Source organism: Oenanthe melanoleuca, chromosome 12, assembly GCF_029582105.1.
Source record: "Oenanthe melanoleuca isolate GR-GAL-2019-014 chromosome 12, OMel1.0, whole genome shotgun sequence".
Taxonomy (NCBI): domain Eukaryota; kingdom Metazoa; phylum Chordata; class Aves; order Passeriformes; family Muscicapidae; genus Oenanthe; species Oenanthe melanoleuca.
In genome coordinates this window covers 1,838,712-1,851,493 of record NC_079346.1, presented here as the reverse complement: position 1 = coordinate 1,851,493, position 12,782 = coordinate 1,838,712, and the positions used below count along the sequence as shown (strand labels likewise).

Sequence of the window (12,782 nt, the reverse complement as noted above, 5' to 3'; positions counted from 1 at the left end):
CTGGGCAGGGCTGGGTGAGACGAGCCTCACCTGGGGCAGGGCAGGAGCTCCTTACAGAGGGTGGAAAACCCCAAACCCTGCTGGGCAGAGCAGAAGGAGCTCCCAGCGCCTGTCCCAGCCTTGGTGAGTCAGGGGGAGCTCTCCTGGAGTGCTGGGGGTCTTTAGGGAGCTGGGGAAGGTGGTGGGGTGAGGATTTTGCTTGAAGGGAGCATCATGCTGAGGATTAGGGCTGGGTCAGGCTCTGTGTTTGTTTGTGGCTCTGGTGAGCTCTCACAGAACTTTATTTTCCCTGCCCAACACCTCCTGTGCTTTATCTCCCTTGGTAAAACTGGTGCTGTTGTGTAGATAATACTTTGCTTTTTTGGAAATGGGGCTTCTGTGGAGCACCTTTGGGTGCTGCTGCTCCCAGAAAATAATGTCTAATGTCTAATATCTCCTGGTTTTCTTGTGATTGGAAATAATAAATTTATTTTGTATTGAGAACCATCTTGGAGCTGGGTCTGGCTCAGTGGGAGCTGCTTTAGGATTTATTTGCAAACCATGAGCAGCCCACAGTGGTCAGCTGAGTTTTAAAGCTGGTCAGAACCTTGCAGGATATTTTAGTTAACTCCTGCTCAAGCTACAAAATCACAATCAGGTGTTTTCCATTGCTCGGCTGGAGAAGCTGCACAAAAAGAAAATTTACCTCATGCCATGCAGCTTTACAGTGTTTTACTCTGGAGCTTTTGCTTTGTGTGTTGTTCATTTCTGTGGCATCTACAGGTTAATTCCTTCCATTCTATTCTATCTACTTATGTATTATAGTTAAATTTTTACATTTCTATTTCTGTACATTTTATTAAGACTGTGAAAAGAACACTGAAAAGAAAAAGGAGAAGTTTATCTGTCTTAAACAGCAAATTCTTTTAGACACTTGGGCCATTTTTCTGTGAGTTGATGATTGCTCAGAGCTCTGGGGAAGAGCAGCCAGGAGCTTTTCCCAAAAGATGACCCAGCCTAAATCATGAGCTGCTCTGCCTCTGAGATTGAGCAACATCCTTGACGTGGTACAGAAGTGATCAAACTCAAGTTAGCAGAGTTTTGTACAGAAGTGCAAACAGCCTGCAGGGGAAATCTGGGGTTTGTTCATTAAATAGGCAGGAAATGGTCACAAAGTGAGGAGATTTGACACCTGATGGGGATTTTAAATTAAATGCCTTTTTTTTTTTTTTTTTTTTTTTTTTTTTAGTAGAACTGGTTAAAAGATCCCAAAATCCTAGGGAAAAAAAAAAAAAAAAAGAAAAGAAAAAAAAAAGTATTTATTTGCTGAATCCTCAAACTTTTTAATTTTGAAAAGGAAAAAGCAAAACTGACTTGATTTTTACAAGTGTTTTTGCTTTTCCTGAAAAAAATAAGGCTTTTATGAATCTTCATTCTCCTTAAGACATTTGTATAAATAGATTCAACTGCCCTGGTTTTTTTTTTTTTTCTCTTGGACAATTTCTAGCCAGCTTTGTTGCAGTAATAGAGATTCAGACCTAAAGCCATTTTAGGTTTTTTTTTTAAGATTTATTTAGATGTAACAAAAGTGTTGTCCACAAGGAAGATCAAAAAATAGAGAAAAAAAAAAATCCTTTCTGGATTTTGTTCTTCTTTGTGGGTTTTGGGCTAGAGCTCACCTTTAGTTGCTGTCTGTTACTCCTAAATAATGAGATTTTTGGATGTATCAATGACTTCCTTTATAAGCCATAATTCAGAAGGGATTTACCTTAGAAAAGGTTGTATTTTATTGCTGATTTTTCAATATTTGGGGGGATTTTATGAATTCTCTGGAAGTGTTTGACTGAGACACAGTTTCCCAGCATGGATTGCTGACTAGGGATGGAATTGCTGTGCCCAAGAAATCCTGGATGCTTTTTACAGGGAGGGGAAAGTTATTGTGTTATTGTGCCCTACTGACATTCTCCTGCTTTTGGGAAGGTTTTGGGAGACTTTTGCTGATGCTGAGTCAATTTTATTACACTTATTTGCTTTCCTTTGTGCTCACTGCTTACAGCAGCTGAATAAGGTAAAAATATTGATTTTTTTTTTTTTTTTTTTTTTTTTTTTTTTTTTTTTTTTGGTAGTTCATGTATGATTTTCCTGCTTTCCAAATCCTGGATTTTTACCACCTTTTTCCAGCTGGCTCTTAATGCCAAGGTGGCTTTTTTCCAGGTTTCCTTAGGGGCATCCAGGACTTGCTAAATAAATGTCTTTAAAATTGACAGTGCAGCAGTTCTGTTTAGTTAAAATTCAGAATTGTAAAAAGAGTTTATTCTCAAGTTAGAGGTTTTTTTTTTATATCCACTGGGTGTCCAAGTGGGACATTTCCTCTCCTGGCTTTATCCAGAGCAGGAGCAGAGTTGATGTGGCTCTGCTGCTTTTCAGAGCATTCATAAATGGGAATGCAACAATTCCCCCAAGATGATGGGTTAAAAAAAAGATAAAATCTGAAAAGGAAAACGCTGCTTGTGTTGAGGCACTGTGGGGTGAGCAGGCTCACCTGGCCCTGCACCTCCCACCCCAAACCTCCCAGTTTTATTGAGAACCTGCAAATCTTTGGGACTTTACTCCAGCTTTGATTTTCATTTTTTGGTGTTGTCACATCTCTGCCCATCCAACTTTGATCCATGCTGGTGGAACAGAGCAGCACCAAGTTCCATCTCTTACTCATCCTGTTGCTCTTTCCACATGAAAGAATGGGGGGCATCACCAGGAAATTGGAATTTTTTTTTTTGTTTTGTTTTGTTTTGTTTTGTTTTGTTTTGTTGTTTTTTTTTTTGGCTGATGTGGCCACAGGAAAATTCACAATTCAAACCCCTCAGCCCCCTGCCTGACCTACTTGTGCAACTTCTCAGCAATCCTCCAAAGAAACCAACTTGGGAGGCAGTAGACCTTGTTTTTTTTGGAGAACATGGTGCTGAGGGAGGATGTGGGCGATCTGAAATGTCTTCGGGTTTGCAAGGACAAGGAACAAATTAAGAAGAAGCAAAACAAACAATTTAATGGTGATGGAGCTGCAGCTCCAGCGAGGAGAGGCTGTGGGCGTACATCCATTTTATCTCCCTGCACAAGATGATTCCTCACCACAGAAGGTCATAAAAATCTCACTGAGTGCTGGGAGATAATTTTGCTAAAAGTTGGAAATGTTTTATTAGCAGTCAATAGTTAAAGCCCTCGTTTACAGCAATCAGGGGACTGTGAGTACAAACCTTAGCTTGGCAAATAAGCCCCTAATTGTCACCTCAGCTAAAAACCCAGTGGTAAAACCTGGGAAATGAGCTGTCAGGGCTGCTAATTATGATGTGCTGTGTAATTAATTACTCAGTGCCTGATTTGTTTTTTTTTTTTTTTTTTTTTAATCAGTGACCTTTCCTGTTTGGTGCTTTGTGATTGGAGAGATTTCTGATCACTCACAGTTCTTGCTCCTGGCACTGCAATCCCAGCAAGAAAACACTGAATACAATGAAGTGATGGGAGCAAGGGATGGAGGGGAGCAGGTTTGAGTTCATAAGATGACATTGGACTCTCCTGCTCTGTGCCAGCAGCTGGGACAGGCTTTGGCCCAACAGAAAGTGCAGAAATGCAGAAGTTTTAGGAGATCCCATTGGGTTTTGTCCAGCTGTGGTGGGATTGTCCCAGGGCATGGGCTGGTGGCTTGGGGAGCTCACCCAGGCTCAGCTCCCTGAGGACAGGGAGAGAACTTGGTCCTGCACAGCTTTAGAGCTGCCACACTGCCACCTCACCAGAGCTGGGATTGTAAACTGCAATTTATGGTGTATAAAGTGTGGTTGTTTCCTTAAGAGGAGCTGGTACAACCCACTCCTTCTTCTGCCTGGAGAATGAAATGAAGATGTTTTATACTGGGAAAAGCCACAAGCCCAAAATGTGACAGTATCAGAGTTGTCCCTTTGTGTCACCAGAGCCTGACCAGCTCAGCTGCAGTGACCTCGGGGAAGTTGATGGGCTCTGTGCAAATGAGAGGAGGATTTCCTCATCAGCACTTTGGAGAGACAGAGGCATCGCTCAGACAATGCAAACCTTTTAATTTGTCATTGCTTTGCATTTCTAGTAGGAAGGTGATGAGCACATCATCCTCTGAGTGCAGTCCTGGAGTTGTCCTGGGTCTTTCCTGATATTTGGACTCTCCACCTGAATCTCTATGTGAGAACAGCTTTGGGAGAACGTCCTTCCAACAGGTGCTTTTCCTCTTTGCAGTCAGTAAAAGTTCTGTTTTTTTTTTTTTATGGAGCAGGAAAACCTACTTTAAGTAGTAGAGACAATTTTAAGGGTTATGCACCTTACAAGTTCAATTTAGGAATCAGCTGGTGAATCCCTTTGACCTGCATGGCTGCATATTAATAATAAATATAGACACCACAATTGTTTGGAGAGATTGTCAGAGGAATCTCAGCGTTCTTTTCATTTGTGAAGCAAATGACAAAGAACAAATGGAACTGTAAAACCTGAAAATCCAATATAAATTTGTAACGCTCATCCCCACTTGACGAGACCAAATAAGAGTTTGAAATACTTTTTTTTGGTTAGAATAAATCACATGAGATCTCTATTGTGGCAGCATTTTGCTTGGAAGTTAAAGCCCTCAGTCCCTGGGAGAGCTGTGCTGGGATTAGACTGCTGGAGTCCTTCCTTCAGGAGATAGATGACACTTGCAGAATGATTTTGGCTGACTCACTAAACAGTGTTTAAATGCACAGGAAATGCTTCTGCACATGGGATTTAGATTTCAGCTCCAGAAAACTCTGTCTGTTCCTTTCAGCTCCCACAATCAATCCACTGCTGGAATTGGTGAGCAGGAGCACCAGGGGTGCTGGGGAAGGGCTGGGCTGTGGCTGGAGAGTGAAAATTCAGAGTTCTCATGCTCTGGCTTTGTTTTGAGATGCAGCAGAGCTGGGTGGGCATGGACTTTGTGTGAGGAATGTCCTGTTGGAGCAGGAATAGGGATGGCAACACAGCAGCTTTCCTCCTGAGGGCTGCTGGAAATGAAGATAAGCAAGAGCAGGTTCAGATGCACTTGATTATTTAATAGCATTTATTAATGAGCCCACAGGATTGTGGTTCTCATGTTCCTTTAGCCTAAATTGGAATATTGTGTGGAAGGTTTGGAGGTTCAGATTAGAAAACAGGAGCAGGAAAAGGTTTTTATAGGGTTCAGGGAGTTGAGATAAAGACAGATCTGCAGTCTGAAGGCTCCTGAGTGAAGCAGAGATGCAAAAATCTCATAATTTCATCTTGGTTAAAAGCTGAATTTGAGAGAGAGGACAAGTCTATGGTTTGGCAGGCAATGCAAACACTGCCAGAGGAGGCTGATTCATTAACCTAAACCCACAACACAGCCAGAGACAGTAAAAATAATCAGCAAATGAGTTTTGTTGTGTGCTTGGAGTGACCAAGGGAGAATTTTGGGTGGAGGAATCCCAGCCTGATGCTCAGCAATGTCCCTGTCCTGGGCCAGGCTTGACGTCCCTCCCCAGGAAACATCATCCCCCTTCCCTGCTGCACCTCCAGGTGCTGAGAGGAGAGTGCAGCAGGAATGGCAGGACCTGAAAATTGCACTGAAAACCTTCCAGGTGGGAAATGCAGCTCGGGTTTCTGTGGGAATGCTGCTCCCAGCCCTGTCTGCATTTGTTTGTGTCAATATAAACTCGGGTGAAGGGATGGATTTCTGCTATCAGCACTGCTCCAGGCTCATCAGGGCTCCCTCTTGCCAGCTCCCAAAGAGCTGCCTCCACAGAAAAAGTGGAATTTTTCTGTGCAAATACACAGTATTACTGTGAAATGAATCCGCTCTATTTTTATTTTCTCTCCTTAAGTCGTTTTTTTTCCCCTCTTGAAGGATGTGCTGTTCCTTTACATGAAATGAGGCTTGCACAAAACCGAGTTTCTTCTCAGGTTTTTTTGGAAGTTACAGCTTCAAGAACGACTGCAGTGGTGACTGGGGAGCTGCACTAAAAGAGTGTTGTTGCCTTTTCCTTTGGAGAAAACTTCCTCTCCGTGTTCTGAAGCTTTTTTTTCAAAGCCTTCTGTTGACAAGGGATGCAGAAAATACTGAACCTGCTAAATTCAGATTTTAGTGTGCTGTCTCCCACAGTGTCTGTGCCCCTCAGACCTATTCCAGGTTTGGGATGAAGGTGTGGGTTTGAATTCTTGGGAAGCTGTGGCCAAACCCTCCAGGCTAGGGGAGGATTCTTTATTATTTAGCAAAATTGTTTGGGCACTGCTGATGTTTGGGGGGAATATAATTTAAAAGCTTTAGGTTTTCCAGCCTGGAAGTTCAGGTTCAGTGCTGCTGGTGAGGATAATGTACAATTAATTTAATCACCATCTCCAACACAGAATTTTAAAGGTGGGAAAAGCCCTCTGAGCACTCACCACCCAAGCACCAAATCTGCAGGTTTATCAAGAGTGTCTTGCCATTCCTGTGGGATGAAATCCTGTGCTGAAAACAGAATATTCTGAATGTGCCTCCTCCCTAGTTTGAGTCAACATCTCTCTGCCAAGGCAGAGTGTTTCAAGAAATTGTCCATAAAAGTGTTGCTGTTGCTGGAACCTGCAATTTCTGGGGGATTTGAGTGGATACATGCTGCTGGCTTGATCAGAATCAGAATGCAGAGGTTTTTCAGCCAGTCACCTGCTCCTTCTACCCCAAAATGCTGAAGCATCCAAAGTGCTGATGAGGTTGGAGTGCCCACCCAACGTGAGCAGGAGAAAGCAGCAATGAGCTTTGTAGTAACTGGGAGGGAAGAGAAACTCAGATTTCATCCAGAATCTCCCACATAAGTTCCAAAAGCAGCCACCCCTGCTTGGTGCTGCACAGGGGTGGAGAACAAAGCGTGGTGAGCACAGCTCTGCAGGCTGGGTGTGCCAGGAGCTCTGAGCCACCCCTGTGCCCTGCTCCTGCCTGGGAGCCACGAGGGCTCCAGTTCTGTTTGTGCTGAGGAGAGCAGGCTTGGCTCAGTCCAAGCTGCAGGATTTTTCCTCTTTGTTTTCATGTAAGTGCCTAAAAATACAGCGACGTTGGTGTTGGAGCCTCGCTCAACTTGAGCAAGTTGTTCTCCCAAACTTTCCCTGAGTGAAGTGATGATTTGAACAGTTACAGTAAACAGAGTAATATTTTGATTGGTACGAAACCTTTCGTTTCTTCTCCATGTCTAATTAGTGCAGCTCGGAATGTCAAATATTTCCCCCAGCGCTGTGCTCACTTTGGTGGGCTCCATCTGCTCTGCCTGCCTCCAGCCTGCTCCTCTTGGAAAAGCTTTCCCAGACCTGGGGCTGCTCTCCTGAGCTGGGAGGGGGCTCTTCTCCCCAGTGAATCCATGTGGGCCACGAGTGGAGCTCTCAGTCTGGGAGACAGTCCTGCCTAGAAGCTGCTGATGGGTGGGAGTGGTGCATCCATGATAAACAAAGGCAAAATATCCCTTTGGGCTACCAGAGGTAGCCTAGAATGGGGTGTAGCAGATTTTTAGAGCCATAGAATCCCAGAAAGGTTGGAAGGGATTTTAAATCCCACCCAGTGCCACCCCTGCCATGCAGGGACACCTCCCACTGTCCCAGCTGCTCCAGCCCCAATGTCCAACTTGGCCTTGGGCATTTCCAGGGATGCAGGGGCAGCCACAGCTGCTCTGGGAATCCCCTCCCAGCCCCTCCCCACCCTCACAGGGAGAAATTTCTTCTCAATATCTAGTTTTCAGGGGCTTCAGTGGCAGCCCCATTACAGGAGCAGGGGCGTCCTCTGGTTGTGACTTCCTCACAGCAAATTGGAATTCAAGCTGCAACCCAGGGAATGGGAGCTTATCTCCAGGCAAAATGTCAGGCTTCTTTTTCTGCCTCCCCTATCTGAGATGTGTTGATAGTGCAAAAAAAAAAAAAAAGCTTATATTTCCTTATATTCTATCACTTCTGCTGCATTTCTGGTGCCCACTGAATTCTAGTTTCATAAACATCATCTCCATTTGCCATATGTTCTCTGTGTGACCCATACCCAGCTACCAAACATGTGAAGCTCTAGGTTTAGAGCGTGCATTGCATAAGTTTCCTGGTTTTTTTCCTATTTCTTCAAATTTTATTAGCATGTGGTTTGGATGATCTAATGGGAAATGGCTCTGCTCAGCCTGTTCTGTGGGATTGAGGTTGGTTTGTTGTCAGCTGAGAGCTGCACTGAGTTATCAGTGGAAGAGATTCAGCTTTTAGGTGAAGTCAGAGGGGGGAAAATCATCCCAGGGGGAAAGGTTGAAGGCCAGGGCTGTGTGCAGGTCTGGGGGTTTTGGACAAGAGACTCATGGATGGAGGGAACTGAATCAGGCAGTGGAAAAGGATCTGACCAGGTTACTGCTGTCTGGTGGCACTTTGAAAACAGCAAATAAAAATAATCCAAGACAATCTTTCTCTGCAAAACAAATTAACAATAACAAAGATTAATTTAGAGTCTTAAATTATCAGTATAACCAACATTCCATTTGAATTTCTTCTTTCAGGTATTGGAAATTTGACTGAAGGCTACATATCATGCACTGGAGAAGGTAACAGTTCTTTAATCCTAATTCTGATGTGTTGGTGTTAATTTCTCTTTATTCTTAATATCATTGCATTGAATGTCACAATCTCCTTTGTGTTTGTGCTTTAAAGAATTTGCCCTGGAGTTTCTCTGTGCTCTGACAGGGGGTTTTGATTTCCTTTTTAAAAGAATATATAAACCTGCATTTAAGTTCTTAGGGGTGTGCATGTTGCATTTATGCAATTTTACATTGGAAGGTTTATGGAAAATGTGGAACAGTTTGCCTTCAGCTATTATTGTAAATGGAAAATTGTAAATTATATCTATTTAACAGAATGTATGGAAGTTATAGAATGAATCATTTTCAGAAGGATATTGATATCTTGTTATCAATAATGTTTCAGGGTGATTTTTTTTTTTTCTGGTTAGGCTATTATTGTTCTTGTCAAGAGATTTTCAAAATTGGTGTTTAATTAATCATTGCATGTTTGACTCTGCAATTGAATTAGTCAAAAAAACCTGTGGTGTTCCTGAAACTCAAATTTTCTTAATGGCCTCTCAGTTTGAATGTCAAAGGGAATCAATCTTGTTAGTGGAGTGGTGGGTTTTGTTCTATAGAACCTGAAATTATCTTGAGGGGTTTTTTTCCAGCATGCTTTTAAGTCTGAATTATGTTGTTTCCAAAGAAAGAACAAGATGTTTTCAGAGCCTGCAATTATTTGAAAAATAAATGTTGTCTTAGTTTTAGATGTTATTACTGTATCTGTTCAGAGATTACAGATGGCTGCTGACAAAAATATTGAATTTCTTAATTCTTGGGAGTTTTTCCTTGGTCCTGGGTGGTGTTCACAATGAAAACTGAAGATGGAGATCAAGTAAATGTTCTCATTCAGCCTGGCTCTTTTGGAATGTGCTGTCTTGGTGTGAGGTTTTCAAAGAGAGCATGATAAATCCTGTGATAGATCACTTTCTAGTCTTTCTAGTGGCCTGAAAGGAAAAGCTTATTTCTTAATATAAAAGATAACTTTGAATAATGGACTCCTCATCCCTTTGGACAGTACTCCTAAATTAGCCTCAGAGCTCCTTCTCAGGTGAAATCTCATTTTCAGGTTCCCCACAGTAGAAAGGAGAGGCTGATCCCCATTTCATGTGGGAAATGTTTTCAATCTGCTGATGAAAAGTACTTCTGAAGAGTTGGGCAACCTTGATTAATTGAGCCTGAATAAGAAGTGCAGGATCAAATCTCAGGATATTATTTTTAGGCTGCAGCCTTGTGTTCTGCATTCCAAATCCTTAAATGCCAGTTTGATAGGAAGTGTGGAGGACTGGAGCAGACAGTTCTGGGCACGCTGGTAATGGTTTGCAAATGCTGACACCACCCCAGACAGGAGGATGGAAATTGCTTTCTGTTTACAGAGCCTTGAACTCCTGGGTAAACACTCCTCATTAGTGAGGATGTGACTGGAATTTGGGTTAAATGCCTTCATTCTGGTGATGCCTTAGCATTTCAGCTTTTATATTTTCATGTATTTGTAATCCTGCAGTTCTTTAGTGTGTAACTCCAAACTCCATATTCAGTGCTGGCTGCTGCTCTCCCATTCTGGGCAGACACAGCAATTCCTCTCCAGGCTGGAATCAAGGACACCTCACTGCCTCAGGCCCAGAGATGGGAACAGCAGTGAGCTGGGGGAGCAAACTTGGGGTAAATGACTTCATTAGCTGCAGCTGTAATTGGGAGATTAACCCCAAAATGCAAATGGACCGAACTTATAAAAGTGTGAAAACCCATCACCCATTTTGGGTGCAGCCCCTGGGGGAGTTTGTCTTCCCTAAATGTACCTAATGGTTCTTCAATAAATAGAACAGCTTTTTATTCCCTTAATTCTGTCTGTTTTCAGATAATCCCAAAGGCATCAGTGGCATTGGGAGCAAAGGGATATTTGAAATAAATCTGTTGTGGGAGGCACTTGGTGAATGTGAGCCAGTAAATGCCAGGGGTGCCCTGTGGGGTGTTGAGCCTGGGAATGGCACCACGAGGCAGAATTGGGATCCTGGGACGTGTGGGGGGTGGGAACAGCAGTGTCACCCATTGAGTGGTGCTGAGTTATCCCAAAAAAATGAACTTTGTGTGCCCAGAATCTGCCCTGGTGGCAGCGAGCCTTGGGATCCAGCGTGGGGCTCTCCAAGAGCAAGCACAGAGTGTGTTTTAGGGAGAAGTGGTGACACACTCTGCTGTACTTGACAAAGTGGCATTTTTGGGGACTGCAGATTCAGCTTTTATATATATTTCATCTCTGGGGGAGGCAGGAGTTTGTGTCTCACGTTCCTCAGCAGCATGTGGGACTTTGCTGAGTCAAAGCCAGGCCCTGAGGAAGCCAAGTCTGGGCTTTGCTTCTGGTCTTGTGGCTCAAAACTGGCTGTGGCTGCCCAAAGTGACTCCAGAAGCAGGGATTTGAAAGGAAACATTTGTGTGTTGTAGTGGTATAATTACAAAATTCTGCTTGATTACCTGTCAGGCTAATTAAAACAGTGACAGGCCAGCAGTCCTCTTAGAGTTTGTAGCATCTGTGCTTTGTATTCCACAACCAGGCTTAGAGAGTGTAATTTTAATTAGGATTATTACCAGCAGACAATGCACAGTTGTGCTGGAGAAATGTCCTAAAATGGAATGTGCTGGGTAAGAGCCCTGGAAAAGGAGATAGAGTCTGGAAAGGAGCTGGTTTTAGGGCATGGTTTGGCAAGATTGGGACTGGGTTTGTTCACTGGCAGCTTCCCCTTTGCCTGGTGTGTGTCTGTTTGTGTCTGGCAGCTCTTGGCTCTGTCCCCCATTCCGGGTGGGAGTGCTGGGTCAGTGTGGGAGGATTACTGGGATGGACACTGAGCTGCCTCCACCAGGCAGCTTTTTAGATCCCCCTTCAAAGACAAGGGCTGGCTGTGATCTCCAGGCATCCTTCTGCTCCCCAGGGTCCCAGCTGTGCTTCCCTGGCTCCTCAGTGTCTGCCACTGTGTCCTCCCTCTCTTTTCCCAATCCTCTGGAAATCTGCTCTGTCCTTTCTCTGCCTCTTTATTATTTCCCACTTCTAGCCTGATTCCCTTCTCCTGCCTCTCTGCCATCCCTTGCCTTGGCTGCTTCCTTCTCCCTTTATCACGTGTGCTCCTTGTGCCACCCAAAAAACCCCCAGAATTAAAATTAGAAAGTAATTTGATAAACTGGATCACCCAAACTGCCACTTCATGGTGGATTCAGTTGTGTTTTTTAGAGAGGAGCTGGGAGGGAACATCCTGACTTTGCAGCAGAATGAGCTGGCAGCTTTTTGATAGAACCCTGATTTTAATTAATTATTGCAGAGTCTGCATTTTGCTTGAGATTTGGAGTATTTGGGTTTGGTGGGTTTTTTTACAAACTCTGTGTCCTCATGACTTGACTTTTCACCCCAAGATCTTGGTAAATACCTGAACAAAATTTAGGATAAAGTTGTGTTCAGCCACAGGTGCCTGGCCAGCTCTTTTCTTTGCCAAGAGATTTTGGAAGAACAGGTAATTACCAGGAGGTAGCACAAGGGATGTGCCTCATTCCAGAGTATTTTCTCTCAGAATATGTGTGAGATGTGTTGTCTGTGCTCCCTGAGTGGGAATATGGGGCTGAAATGACCAAGGAATGTCTGGGAAGGCAGCAGGGCTGTTAATTCTGCAATCTGACACAAGGCATACTTTGGCACAGAGCAAGTCTGCCCTTCTGCACTTGTTTGATGTTACAGAAGAGATTGTTGTGGCCTTACAGGAAGGTTAAGACGTTGTGAAGTTTAATATACTCTGGCAATAGTCCTGTTAGAGCCTGCAGCTCGTGATTGATGAGGCAGGTTATGATGGGAGCTCTCAATCCTGTGTTTGTGTGTGCAAATTGCCATTTCCCAGCCCTTTCAAGGTTGCTAACTTTATCTTGTGGTGCAGCCCATATTTAAGGATTTCATGTTGAATTAGCCTTTGATTAAGGGCAAAGGAGCTTTGATGATAAAATGCCACTACCAGGGTTTCTGTGGACTGGCTTGGAATAACTTATCAATCACTCTCCATGACTGAGAACACGCTGTGGACATGAGGGTCACCCTTTGAGGATTAATTTTTCTGAGATAAACAGCTCATGGCTGTTGGATGATTATGGTCAGAAGCAATTATGGTGTTTTTAAACTGCTCATTACTTGAATAAAGAGTCACCAGGCTGAGCTTTAAGCCTCTGCCTAAATAGCTG

General features: G+C 43.6%; 1 protein-coding gene across 3 annotated transcripts in view; it reads left to right on the top strand.

Moving 5' to 3' along the window:
- The window catches only part of LOC130258400 (contactin-4), a 259,140-nt gene that overhangs the window by 24,408 nt on the left and 221,950 nt on the right, over window positions 1-12,782 (top strand). For 2 of the 3 annotated variants that reach the window (XM_056501727.1, XM_056501725.1), the window contains exon 2: window positions 8,514-8,558. The gene's annotated coding sequence lies outside the window, so the exon portion shown is untranslated. Of the gene's footprint in view, window positions 1-4,090; window positions 4,218-8,513; window positions 8,559-12,782 lie in introns of all 3 variants that reach the window. The other variant, XM_056501726.1, reaches the window with a different exon arrangement.